The sequence below is a fragment of the Hydractinia symbiolongicarpus genome, chromosome 2, assembly GCF_029227915.1.
Source record: "Hydractinia symbiolongicarpus strain clone_291-10 chromosome 2, HSymV2.1, whole genome shotgun sequence".
Classification (NCBI taxonomy): Eukaryota; Metazoa; Cnidaria; class Hydrozoa; order Anthoathecata; family Hydractiniidae; genus Hydractinia; species Hydractinia symbiolongicarpus.
This window is the reverse complement of record NC_079876.1, coordinates 32070967-32080515: the sequence shown is the minus strand read 5'-3', so window position 1 is coordinate 32080515 and position 9549 is coordinate 32070967. Positions and strand designations below refer to the sequence as shown.

General features: G+C 48.8%; 39 non-coding genes across 39 annotated transcripts; 34 read left to right on the top strand and 5 right to left on the bottom strand.

Annotated features, from left to right (window-relative positions):
* Positions 1-2: 2 nt before the first annotated feature.
* On the top strand, positions 3-84 carry Trnas-uga (transfer RNA serine (anticodon UGA)). The gene has a single exon. It is a non-coding gene; the product is annotated as a tRNA-Ser (tRNA).
* An 80-nt stretch (positions 85-164) lies between these two features.
* Trnaf-gaa (transfer RNA phenylalanine (anticodon GAA)) lies at positions 165-237 on the top strand. Its single transcript has one exon. It is a non-coding gene; the product is annotated as a tRNA-Phe (tRNA).
* Positions 238-871: 634 nt separating this feature from the next.
* Trnae-uuc (transfer RNA glutamic acid (anticodon UUC)) lies at positions 872-943 on the top strand. The gene has a single exon. It is a non-coding gene; the product is annotated as a tRNA-Glu (tRNA).
* A 384-nt stretch (positions 944-1327) lies between these two features.
* Positions 1328-1400, top strand: Trnaf-gaa (transfer RNA phenylalanine (anticodon GAA)). The gene has a single exon. It is a non-coding gene; the product is annotated as a tRNA-Phe (tRNA).
* A 455-nt stretch (positions 1401-1855) lies between these two features.
* Trnas-aga (transfer RNA serine (anticodon AGA)) lies at positions 1856-1937 on the top strand. The gene has a single exon. It is a non-coding gene; the product is annotated as a tRNA-Ser (tRNA).
* Positions 1938-2034: 97 nt separating this feature from the next.
* Positions 2035-2106, top strand: Trnae-uuc (transfer RNA glutamic acid (anticodon UUC)). Its single transcript has one exon. It is a non-coding gene; the product is annotated as a tRNA-Glu (tRNA).
* Positions 2107-2328: 222 nt separating this feature from the next.
* Trnas-uga (transfer RNA serine (anticodon UGA)) lies at positions 2329-2410 on the top strand. Its single transcript has one exon. It is a non-coding gene; the product is annotated as a tRNA-Ser (tRNA).
* An 80-nt stretch (positions 2411-2490) lies between these two features.
* Positions 2491-2563, top strand: Trnaf-gaa (transfer RNA phenylalanine (anticodon GAA)). The gene has a single exon. It is a non-coding gene; the product is annotated as a tRNA-Phe (tRNA).
* A 323-nt stretch (positions 2564-2886) lies between these two features.
* Positions 2887-2959, top strand: Trnat-agu (transfer RNA threonine (anticodon AGU)). The gene has a single exon. It is a non-coding gene; the product is annotated as a tRNA-Thr (tRNA).
* Positions 2960-3017: 58 nt separating this feature from the next.
* Trnas-aga (transfer RNA serine (anticodon AGA)) lies at positions 3018-3099 on the top strand. Its single transcript has one exon. It is a non-coding gene; the product is annotated as a tRNA-Ser (tRNA).
* A 97-nt stretch (positions 3100-3196) lies between these two features.
* Trnae-uuc (transfer RNA glutamic acid (anticodon UUC)) lies at positions 3197-3268 on the top strand. Its single transcript has one exon. It is a non-coding gene; the product is annotated as a tRNA-Glu (tRNA).
* Positions 3269-3344: 76 nt separating this feature from the next.
* Positions 3345-3416, top strand: Trnac-gca (transfer RNA cysteine (anticodon GCA)). Its single transcript has one exon. It is a non-coding gene; the product is annotated as a tRNA-Cys (tRNA).
* A 236-nt stretch (positions 3417-3652) lies between these two features.
* Trnaf-gaa (transfer RNA phenylalanine (anticodon GAA)) lies at positions 3653-3725 on the top strand. Its single transcript has one exon. It is a non-coding gene; the product is annotated as a tRNA-Phe (tRNA).
* A 137-nt stretch (positions 3726-3862) lies between these two features.
* Positions 3863-3933, bottom strand: Trnag-gcc (transfer RNA glycine (anticodon GCC)). Its single transcript has one exon. It is a non-coding gene; the product is annotated as a tRNA-Gly (tRNA).
* A 116-nt stretch (positions 3934-4049) lies between these two features.
* Trnat-agu (transfer RNA threonine (anticodon AGU)) lies at positions 4050-4122 on the top strand. The gene has a single exon. It is a non-coding gene; the product is annotated as a tRNA-Thr (tRNA).
* A 237-nt stretch (positions 4123-4359) lies between these two features.
* On the top strand, positions 4360-4431 carry Trnae-uuc (transfer RNA glutamic acid (anticodon UUC)). The gene has a single exon. It is a non-coding gene; the product is annotated as a tRNA-Glu (tRNA).
* A 76-nt stretch (positions 4432-4507) lies between these two features.
* Trnac-gca (transfer RNA cysteine (anticodon GCA)) lies at positions 4508-4579 on the top strand. The gene has a single exon. It is a non-coding gene; the product is annotated as a tRNA-Cys (tRNA).
* Positions 4580-4653: 74 nt separating this feature from the next.
* On the top strand, positions 4654-4735 carry Trnas-uga (transfer RNA serine (anticodon UGA)). The gene has a single exon. It is a non-coding gene; the product is annotated as a tRNA-Ser (tRNA).
* Positions 4736-5025: 290 nt separating this feature from the next.
* Trnag-gcc (transfer RNA glycine (anticodon GCC)) lies at positions 5026-5096 on the bottom strand. The gene has a single exon. It is a non-coding gene; the product is annotated as a tRNA-Gly (tRNA).
* Positions 5097-5212: 116 nt separating this feature from the next.
* Trnat-agu (transfer RNA threonine (anticodon AGU)) lies at positions 5213-5285 on the top strand. Its single transcript has one exon. It is a non-coding gene; the product is annotated as a tRNA-Thr (tRNA).
* A 58-nt stretch (positions 5286-5343) lies between these two features.
* Trnas-aga (transfer RNA serine (anticodon AGA)) lies at positions 5344-5425 on the top strand. Its single transcript has one exon. It is a non-coding gene; the product is annotated as a tRNA-Ser (tRNA).
* A 245-nt stretch (positions 5426-5670) lies between these two features.
* Trnac-gca (transfer RNA cysteine (anticodon GCA)) lies at positions 5671-5742 on the top strand. The gene has a single exon. It is a non-coding gene; the product is annotated as a tRNA-Cys (tRNA).
* A 74-nt stretch (positions 5743-5816) lies between these two features.
* On the top strand, positions 5817-5898 carry Trnas-uga (transfer RNA serine (anticodon UGA)). The gene has a single exon. It is a non-coding gene; the product is annotated as a tRNA-Ser (tRNA).
* Positions 5899-6188: 290 nt separating this feature from the next.
* Positions 6189-6259, bottom strand: Trnag-gcc (transfer RNA glycine (anticodon GCC)). Its single transcript has one exon. It is a non-coding gene; the product is annotated as a tRNA-Gly (tRNA).
* Positions 6260-6375: 116 nt separating this feature from the next.
* Positions 6376-6448, top strand: Trnat-agu (transfer RNA threonine (anticodon AGU)). Its single transcript has one exon. It is a non-coding gene; the product is annotated as a tRNA-Thr (tRNA).
* A 58-nt stretch (positions 6449-6506) lies between these two features.
* Positions 6507-6588, top strand: Trnas-aga (transfer RNA serine (anticodon AGA)). The gene has a single exon. It is a non-coding gene; the product is annotated as a tRNA-Ser (tRNA).
* Positions 6589-6685: 97 nt separating this feature from the next.
* Trnae-uuc (transfer RNA glutamic acid (anticodon UUC)) lies at positions 6686-6757 on the top strand. The gene has a single exon. It is a non-coding gene; the product is annotated as a tRNA-Glu (tRNA).
* A 75-nt stretch (positions 6758-6832) lies between these two features.
* On the top strand, positions 6833-6904 carry Trnac-gca (transfer RNA cysteine (anticodon GCA)). Its single transcript has one exon. It is a non-coding gene; the product is annotated as a tRNA-Cys (tRNA).
* A 74-nt stretch (positions 6905-6978) lies between these two features.
* Trnas-uga (transfer RNA serine (anticodon UGA)) lies at positions 6979-7060 on the top strand. Its single transcript has one exon. It is a non-coding gene; the product is annotated as a tRNA-Ser (tRNA).
* Positions 7061-7350: 290 nt separating this feature from the next.
* Positions 7351-7421, bottom strand: Trnag-gcc (transfer RNA glycine (anticodon GCC)). The gene has a single exon. It is a non-coding gene; the product is annotated as a tRNA-Gly (tRNA).
* A 246-nt stretch (positions 7422-7667) lies between these two features.
* Positions 7668-7749, top strand: Trnas-aga (transfer RNA serine (anticodon AGA)). The gene has a single exon. It is a non-coding gene; the product is annotated as a tRNA-Ser (tRNA).
* A 245-nt stretch (positions 7750-7994) lies between these two features.
* Trnac-gca (transfer RNA cysteine (anticodon GCA)) lies at positions 7995-8066 on the top strand. Its single transcript has one exon. It is a non-coding gene; the product is annotated as a tRNA-Cys (tRNA).
* Positions 8067-8140: 74 nt separating this feature from the next.
* Trnas-uga (transfer RNA serine (anticodon UGA)) lies at positions 8141-8222 on the top strand. The gene has a single exon. It is a non-coding gene; the product is annotated as a tRNA-Ser (tRNA).
* A 290-nt stretch (positions 8223-8512) lies between these two features.
* On the bottom strand, positions 8513-8583 carry Trnag-gcc (transfer RNA glycine (anticodon GCC)). Its single transcript has one exon. It is a non-coding gene; the product is annotated as a tRNA-Gly (tRNA).
* A 116-nt stretch (positions 8584-8699) lies between these two features.
* Positions 8700-8772, top strand: Trnat-agu (transfer RNA threonine (anticodon AGU)). The gene has a single exon. It is a non-coding gene; the product is annotated as a tRNA-Thr (tRNA).
* A 237-nt stretch (positions 8773-9009) lies between these two features.
* Positions 9010-9081, top strand: Trnae-uuc (transfer RNA glutamic acid (anticodon UUC)). The gene has a single exon. It is a non-coding gene; the product is annotated as a tRNA-Glu (tRNA).
* Positions 9082-9157: 76 nt separating this feature from the next.
* Trnac-gca (transfer RNA cysteine (anticodon GCA)) lies at positions 9158-9229 on the top strand. The gene has a single exon. It is a non-coding gene; the product is annotated as a tRNA-Cys (tRNA).
* A 74-nt stretch (positions 9230-9303) lies between these two features.
* Trnas-uga (transfer RNA serine (anticodon UGA)) lies at positions 9304-9385 on the top strand. The gene has a single exon. It is a non-coding gene; the product is annotated as a tRNA-Ser (tRNA).
* An 80-nt stretch (positions 9386-9465) lies between these two features.
* Positions 9466-9538, top strand: Trnaf-gaa (transfer RNA phenylalanine (anticodon GAA)). Its single transcript has one exon. It is a non-coding gene; the product is annotated as a tRNA-Phe (tRNA).
* The last annotated feature ends 11 nt before the right edge of the window (positions 9539-9549 follow it).

The following is a 9549-nucleotide window of genomic DNA, read 5'->3' as shown; positions in this document are numbered from 1 at the left end:
CTGCTGCGATGGCCGAGTGGTTAAGGCGTTAGACTTGAAATCTAATGGGATCTTCCCGCGTAGGTTCGAACCCTACTCGCAGCGAATCTTCAAACATTCTTTTTGATCTGGTCAAGTGTCTATCACAACGTACAGACTTTTGCCATGTGATAGACTTGATCATGGCCGAGATAGCTCAGTTGGGAGAGCGTCAGACTGAAGATCTGAAGGTCCCTGGTTCAATCCCGGGTCTCGGCATTTTATCACTGCCCAGCAGGGCGGTTTGAGGTGGTGAATGCAAGCAGCCGTAGCACTTTTCCTCAGCTATGTTTTTTTATTTATTTTCCTTCCTTTCTTTTTTACGGAGGGTATTTTCTGGTGTAGGTAAAACACGACGCATTGGCGGGGAATCGAACCCCAGTCTCCCGCGTGGCAGGCGAGAATTCTACCACTGAACCACCAATGCGTTACTACTCAGTTCCAAATTTTCCGAGTGACAGTGTATCACGTCCCGGTGTGTTAGTAGCCTTAACGGCATTTCAGACGTGTGATATTGAGATTTTCAAAATCTCCCAACAGGCAGGCGCTGTGGCTTAGCGGTTAAAGCGCCTGTCTAGTAAACAGGAGATCCCCAGTTCAAATCCGGGCAGTGCCTTTAGCAGTAATGTTGTGCATTCTGGTTGGCCTTGTGGCAATGGCCAGCGGTTTGTCAGGCTGCGATGGCCGAGTGGTTAAGGCGTCTGACTAGAAATCAAATGGGATCTTCCCGCGTAGGTTCGAATCCTACTCGCAGCGGACGCAAAAAGGTGTTTTTGACACGAACAGAAAGACAGAGCTAGTTCAAATTGTCAGAAAAAGCATGACATCTAAATTACTTAGTGGTGCGAATGTGTCCCGCATGGTCTAGTGGTTAGGATTTCTGGTTTTCACCCAGGCGGCCCGGGTTCGATTCCCGGTGCGGGAAGTGTACATTTTTTAAGTTAAGTTGCTCTCTCACGCGTTGATGTTATATACCCTGTGCGTGGATTCCGTCCTTGGCTGGGCATATAGCTCAGTGGTAGAGCATTCGACTGCAGATCGAGAGGTCCCTGGTTCAAACCCGGGTGTCCCCTACTAGTTGGCTTTTTGTCCTCTTCGGCACCTGAGTGGTGAGCTGGTGAATTATTCTGGTTACCCAGCAATTTCTGCTGCGATGGCCGAGTGGTTAAGGCGTTAGACTTGAAATCTAATGGGATCTTCCCGCGTAGGTTCGAACTCTACTCGCAGCGAATCTTCAAACATTCTTTTTGATCTGGTCAAGTGTCTATCACAACGTACAGACCTTTGCCATGTGATAGAATTGATCATGGCCGAGATAGCTCAGTTGGGAGAGCGTCAGACTGAAGATCTGAAGGTCCCTGGTTCAATCCCGGGTCTCGGCATTTTATCACTGCCAAGCAGGGCGGTTTGAGGTGGTGAATGCAAGCAGCCGTAGCACTTTTCCTCAGCTATGTTTTTTTATTTATTTTCCTTCCTTTCTTTTTTACGGAGGGTATTTTCTGGTGTAGGTAAAACACGATGCATTGGCGGGGAATCGAACCCCAGTCTCCCGCGTGGCAGGCGAGAATTCTACCACTGAACCACCAATGCGTTACTACTCATTTCCAAAATTTCCGAGTGACAGTGTATCACGTCCCGGTGTGTTAGTAGCCTTAACGGCATTTCAGACGTGTGATATTGAGATTTTCAAAATCTCCCAACAGGCAGGCGCTCTGGCTTAGCGGTTAAAGCGCCTGTCTAGTAAACAGGAGATCCCCGGTTCAAATCCGGGCAGTGCCTTTAGCAGTAATGTTGTGCTTTCTGGTCGGCCTTGTGGCAATGGCCACCGGTTTGTCAGGCTGCGATGGCCGAGTGGTTAAGGCGTTTGACTAGAAATCAAATGGGATCTTCCCGCGTAGGTTCGAATCCTACTCGCAGCGGACGCAAAAAGGTGTTTTTGACACGAACAGAAAGACAGAGCTAGTTCAAATTGTCAGAAAAAGCATGACATCTAAATTACTTAGTGGTGCGAATGTGTCCCGCATGGTCTAGTGGTTAGGATTTCTGGTTTTCACCCAGGCGGCCCGGGTTCGATTCCCGGTGCGGGAAGTGTACATTTTTTAAGTTAAGTTGCTCTCTCACGCGTTGATGTTTTATACCCTGTGCGTGGATTCCGTCCTTGGCTGGGGATATAGCTCAGTGGTAGAGCATTCGACTGCAGATCGAGAGGTCCCTGGTTCAAACCAGGGTGTCCCCTACTAGTTGGCTTTTTGTCCTCTTCGGCACCTGAGTGGTGAGCTGGTGAATTATTCTGGTTACCCAGCAATTTCTGCTGCGATGGCCGAGTGGTTAAGGCGTTAGACTTGAAATCTAATGGGATCTTCCCGCGTAGGTTCGAACCCTACTCGCAGCGAATCTTCAAACATTCTTTTTGATCTGGTCAAGTGTCTATCACAACGTACAGACCTTTGCCATGTGATAGAATTGATCATGGCCGAGATAGCTCAGTTGGGAGAGCGTCAGACTGAAGATCTGAAGGTCCCTGGTTCAATCCCGGGTCTCGGCATTTTATCACTGCCCAGCAGGGCGGTTTGAGGTGGTGAATGCAAGCAGCCGTAGCACTTTTCCTCAGCTATGTTTTTTTATTTATTTTCCTTCCTTTCTTATTTACGGAAGGTATTTTCTGGTGTAGGTAAAACACGATGCATTTGCGGGGAATCGAACCCCGGTCTCCGCGCGGCAGGCGAGAATTCTACCACTGAACCACCAATGCGTTACTACTCATTTCCAAAATTTCCGAGTGACAGTGTATCACGTCCCGGTGTGTTAGTAGCCTTAACGGCATTTCAGACGTGTGATATTGAGATTTTCAAAATTTCCCAACAGGCAGGCGCTGTGGCTTAGCGGTTAAAGCGCCTGTCTAGTAAACAGGAGATCCCCGGTTCAAATCCGGGCAGTGCCTTTAGCAGTAATGTTGTGCTTTCTGGTCGGCCTTGTGGCAATGGCCAGCGGTTTGTCAGGCTGCGATGGCCGAGTGGTTAAGGCGTTTGACTAGAAATCAAATGGGATCTTCCCGCGTAGGTTCGAATCCTACTCGCAGCGGACGCAAAAAGGTGTTTTTGACACGAACAGAAAGACAGAGCTAGTTCAAATTGTCAGAAAAAGCATGACATCTAAATTACTTAGTGGTGCGAATGTGTCCCGCATGGTCTAGTGGTTAGGATTTCTGGTTTTCACCCAGGCGGCCCGGGTTCGATTCCCGGTGCGGGAAGTGTACATTCTTTAAGTTAAGTTGCTCTCTCACGCGTTGATGTTATATACCCTGTGCGTGGATTCCGTCCTTGGCTGGGGATATAGCTCAGTGGTAGAGCATTCGACTGCAGATCGAGAGGTCCCTGGTTCAAACCCGGGTGTCCCCTACTAGTTGGCTTTTTGTCCTCTTCGGCACCTGAGTGGTGAGCTGGTGAATTATTCTAGTTACCCAGCAATTTCTGCTGCGATGGCCAAGTGGTTAGGGCGTTAGACTTGAAATCTAATGGGATCTTCCCGCGTAGGTTCGAACCCTACTCGCAGCGAATCTTCAAACATTCTTTTTGATCTGGTCAAGTGTCTATCACAACGTACAGACCTTTGCCATGTGATAAAATTGATCATGGCCGAGATAGCTCAGTTGGGAGAGCGTCAGACTGAAGATCTGAAGGTCCCTGGTTCAATCCCGGGTCTCGGCATTTTATCACTGCCCAGCAGGGCGGTTTGAGGTGGTGAATGCAAGCAGCCGTAGCACTTTTCCTCAGCTATGTTTTTTTATTTATTTTCCTTCCTTTCTTTTTTACGGGGGGTATTTTCTGGTGTAGGTAAAACACGATGCATTGGCGGGGAATCGAACCCCGGTCTCCCGCGTGGCAGGCGAGAATTCTACCACTGAACCACCAATGCGTTACTACTCATTTCCAAAATTTCCGAGTGACAGTGTATCACGTCCCGGTGTGTTAGTAGCCTTAACGGCATTTCAGACGTGTGATATTGAGATTTTCAAAATCTCCCAACAGGCAGGCGCTGTGGCTTAGCGGTTAAAGCGCCTGTCTAGTAAACAGGAGATCCCCGGTTCAAATCCGGGCAGTGCCTTTAGCAGTAATGTTGTGCTTTCTGGTCGGCCTTGTGGCAATGGCCAGCGGTTTGTCAGGCTGCGATGGCCGAGTGGTTAAGGCGTTTGACTAGAAATCAAATGAGATCTTACCGCGTAGGTTCGAATCCTACTCGCAGCGGACGCAAAAAGGTGTTTTTGACACGAACAGAAAGACAGAGCTAGTTCAAATTGTCAGAAAAAGCATGACATCTAAATTACTTAGTGGTGCGAATGTGTCCCGCATGGTCTAGTGGTTAGGATTTCTGGTTTTCACCCAGGCGGCCCGGGTTCGATTCCCGGTGCGGGAAGTGTACATTTTTTAAGTTAAGTTGCTCTCTCACGCGTTGATGTTATATACCCTGTGCGTGGATTCCGTCCTTGGCTGGGGATATAGCTCAGTGGTAGAGCATTCGACTGCAGATCGAGAGGTCCCTGGTTCAAACCCGGGTGTCCCCTACTAGTTGGCTTTTTGTCCTCTTCGGCACCTGAGTGGTGAGCTGGTGAATTATTCTGGTTACCCAGCAATTTCTGCTGCGATGGCCGAGTGGTTAAGGCGTTAGACTTGAAATCTAATGGGATCTTCCCGCGTAGGTTCGAACCCTACTCGCAGCGAATCTTCAAACATTCTTTTTGATCTGGTCAAGTGTCTATCACAACGTACAGACCTTTGCCATGTGATAGAATTGATCATGGCCGATATAGCTCAGTTGGGAGAGCGTCAGACTGAAGATCTGAAGGTCCCTGGTTCAATCCCGGGTCTCGGCATTTTATCACTGCCCAGCAGGGCGGTTTGAGGTGGTGAATGCAAGCAGCCGTAGCACTTTTCCTCAGCTATGTTTTTTTATTTATTTTCCTTCCTTTCTTTTTTACGGAGGGTATTTTCTGGTGTAGGTAAAACACGATGCATTGGCGGGGAATCGAACCCCGGTCTCCCGCGTGGCAGGCGAGAATTCTACCACTGAACCACCAATGCGTTACTACTCATTTCCAAAATTTCCGAGTGACAGTGTATCACGTCCCGGTGTGTTAGTAGCCTTAACGGCATTTCAGACGTGTGATATTGAGATTTTCAAAATCTCCCAACAGGCAGGCGCTGTGGCTTAGCGGTTAAAGCGCCTGTCTAGTAAACAGGAGATCCCCGGTTCAAATCCGGGCAGTGCCTTTAGCAGTAATGTTGTGCTTTCTGGTCGGCCTTGTGGCAATGGCCAGCGGTTTGTCAGGCTGCGATGGCCGAGTGGTTAAGGCGTTTGACTAGAAATCAAATGGGATCTTCCCGCGTAGGTTCGAATCCTACTCGCAGCGGACGCAAAAAGGTGTTTTTGACACGAACAGAAAGACAGAGCTAGTTCAAATTGTCAGAAAAAGCATGACATCTAAATTACTTAGTGGTGCGAATGTGTCCCGCATGGTCTAGTGGTTAGGATTTCTGGTTTTCACCCAGGCGGCCCGGCTTCGATTCCCGGTGCGGGAAGTGTACATTCTTTAAGTTAAGTTCCTCTCTCACGCGTTGATGTTATATACCCTGTGCGTGGATTCCGTCCTTGGCTGGGGATATAGCTCAGTGGTAGAGCATTCGACTGCAGATCGAGAGGTCCCTGGTTCAAACCCGGGTGTCCCCTACTAGTTGGCTTTTTGTCCTCTTCGGCACCTGAGTGGTGAGCTGGTGAATTATTCTGGTTACCCAGCAATTTCTGCTGCGATGGCCGAGTGGTTAAGGCGTTAGACTTGAAATCTAATGGGATCTTCCCGCGTAGGTTCGAACCCTACTCGCAGCGAATCTTCAAACATTCTTTTTGATCTGGTCAAGTGTCTATCACAACGTACAGACCTTTGCCATGTGATAGAATTGATCATGGCCGAGATAGCTCAGTTGGGAGAGCGTCAGACTGAAGATCTGAAGGTCCCTGGTTCAATCCCGGCTCTCGGCATTTTATCACTGCCCAACAGGGCGGTTTGAGGTGGTGAATGCAAGCAGCCGTAGCACTTTTCCTCAGCTATGTTTTTTTATTTATTTTCCTTCCTTTCTTTTTTACGGAGGGTATTTTCTGGTGTAGGTAAAACACGATGCATTGGCGGGGAATCGAACCCCGGTCTCCCGCGTGGCAGGCGAGAATTCTACCACTGAACCACCAATGCGTTACTACTCATTTCCAAAATTTCCGAGTGACAGTGTATCACGTCCCGGTGTGTTAGTAGCCTTAACGGCATTTCAGACGTGTGATATTGAGATTTTCAAAATCTCCCAACAGGCAGGCGCTGTGGCTTAGCGGTTAAAGCGCCTGTCTAGTAAACAGGAGATCCCCGGTTCAAATCCGGGCAGTGCCTTTAGCAGTAATGTTGTGCTTTCTGGTCGGCCTTGTGGCAATGGCCAGCGGTTTGTCAGGCTGCGATGGCCGAGTGGTTAAGGCGTTTGACTAGAAATCAAATGGGATCTTCCCGCGTAGGTTCGAATCCTACTCGCAGCGGACGCAAAAAGGTGTTTTTGACACGAACAGAAAGACAGAGCTAGTTCAAATTGTCAGAAAAAGCATGACATCTAAATTACTTAGTGGTGCGAATGTGTCCCGCATGGTCTAGTGGTTAGGATTTCTGGTTTTCACCCAGGCGGCCCGGGTTCGATTCCCGGTGCGGGAAGTGTACATTTTTAAGTTAAGTTGCTCTCTCACGCGTTGATGTTATATACCCTGTGCGTGGATTCCGTCCTTGGCTGGGGATATAGCTCAGTGGTAGAGCATTCGACTGCAGATCGAGAGGTCCCTGGTTCAAACCCGGGTGTCCCCTACTAGTTGGCTTTTTGTCCTCTTCGGCACCTGAGTGGTGAGCTGGTGAATTATTCTGGTTACCCAGCAATTTCTGCTGCGATGGCCGAGTGGTTAAGGCGTTAGACTTGAAATCTAATGGGATCTTCCCGCGTAGGTTCGAACCCTACTCGCAGCGAATCTTCAAACATTCTTTTTGATCTGGTCAAGTGTCTATCACAACGTACAGACCTTTGCCATGTGATAGAATTGATCATGGCCGAGATAGCTCAGTTGGGAGAGCGTCAGACTGAAGATCTGAAGGTCCCTTGTTCAATCCCGGGTCTCGCCATTTTATCACTGCCCAGCAGGGCGGTTTGAGGTGGTGAATGCAAGCAGCCGTAGCACTTTTCCTCAGCTATGTTTTTTTATTTATTTTCCTTCCTTTCTTTTTTACGGAGGGTATTTTCTGGTGTAGGTAAAACACGATGCATTGGCGGGGAATCGAACCCCGGTCTCCCGCGTGGCAGGCGAGAATTCTACCACTGAACCACCAATGCGTTACTACTCATTTCCAAAATTTCCGAGTGACAGTGTATCACGTCCCGGTGTGTTAGTAGCCTTAACGGCATTTCAGAGTGTGATATTGAGATTTTCAAAATCTCCCAACAGGCAGGCGCTGTGGCTTAGCGGTTAAAGCGCCTGTCTAGTAAACAGGAGATCCCCGGTTCAAATCCGGGCTGTGCCTTTAGCAGTAATGTTGTGCTTTCTGGTCGGCCTTGTGGCAATGGCCAGGGGTTTGTCAGGCTGCGATGGCCGAGTGGTTAAGGCGTTTGACTAGAAATCAAATGGGATCTTCCCGCGTAGGTTCGAATCCTACTCGCAGCGGACGCAAAAAGGTGTTTTTGACACGAACAGAAAGACAGAGCTAGTTCAAATTGTCAGAAAAAGCATGACATCTAAATTACTTAGTGGTGCGAATGTGTCCCGCATGGTCTAGTGGTTAGGATTTCTGGTTTTCACCCAGGCGGACCGGGTTCGATTCCCGGTGCGGGAAGTGTACATTTTTTAAGTTAAGTTGCTCTCTCACGCGTTGATGTTATATACCCTGTGCGTGGATTCCGTCCTTGGCTGGGGATATAGCTCAGTGGTAGAGCATTCGACTGCAGATCGAGAGGTCCCTGGTTCAAACCCGGGTGTCCCCTACTAGTTGGCTTTTTGTCCTCTTCGGCACCTGAGTGGTGAGCTGGTGAATTATTCTGGTTACCCAGCAATTTCTGCTGCGATGGCCGAGTGGTTAAGGCGTTAGACTTGAAATCTAATGGGATCTTCCCGCGTAGGTTCGAACCCTACTCGCAGCGAATCTTCAAACATTCTTTTTGATCTGGTCAAGTGTCTATCACAACGTACAGACCTTTGCCATGTGATAGAATTGATCATGGCCGAGATAGCTCAGTTGGGAGAGCGTCAGACTGAAGATCTGAAGGTCCCTGGTTCAATCCCGGGTCTCCGCATTTTATCACTGCCCAGCAGGGCGGTTTGAGGTGGTGAATGCAAGCAGCCGTAGCACTTTTCCTCAGCTATGTTTTTTTATTTATTTTCCTTCCTTTCTTTTTTACGGAGGGTATTTTCTGGTGTAGGTAAAACACGATGCATTGGCGGGGAATCGAACCCCGGTCTCCCGCGTGGCAGGCGAGAATTCTACCACTGAACCACCAATGCGTTACTACTCATTTCCAAAATTTCCGAGTGACAGTGTATCACGTCCCGGTGTGTTAGTAGCCTTAACGGCATTTCAGACGTGTGATATTGAGATTTTCAAAAACTCCCAACAGGCAGGCGCTGTGGCTTAGCGGTTAAAGCGCCTGTCTAGTAAACAGGAGATCCCCGGTTCAAATCCGGGCAGTGCCTTTAGCAGTAAAGTTGTGCTTTCTGGTCGGCCTTGTGGCAATGGCCAGCGGTTTGTCAGGCTGCGATGGCCGAGTTGTTAAGGCGTTTGACTAGAAATCAAATGGGATCTTCCCGCGTAGGTTCGAATCCTACTCGCAGCGGACGCAAAAAGGTGTTTTTGACACGAACAGAAAGACAGAGCTAGTTCAAATTGTCAGAAAAAGCATGACATCTAAATTACTTAGTGGTGCGAATGTGTCCCGCATGGTCTAGTGGTTAGGATTTCTGGTTTTCACCCAGGCGGCCCGGGTTCGATTCCCGGTGCGGGAAGTGTACATTTTTTAAGTTAAGTTGCTCTCTCACGCGTTGATGTTATATACCCTGTGCGTGGATTCCGTCCTTGGCTGGGGATATAGCTCAGTGGTAGAGCATTCGACTGCAGATCGAGAGGTCCCTGGTTCAAACCCGGGTGTCCCCTACTAGTTGGCTTTTTGTCCTCTTTGGCACCTGAGTGGTGAGCTGGTGAATTATTCTGGTTACCCAGCAATTTCTGCTGCGATGGCCGAGTGGTTAAGGCGTTAGACTTGAAATCTAATGGGATCTTCCCGCGTAGGTTCGAACCCTACTCGCAGCGAATCTTCAAACATTCTTTTTGATCTGGTCAAGTGTCTATCACAACGTACAGACCTTTGCCATATGATAGAATTGATCATGGCCGAGATAGCTCAGTTGGGAGAGCGTCAGACTGAAGATCTGAAGGTCCCTGGTTCAATCCCGGGTCTCGGCATTTTATCACTG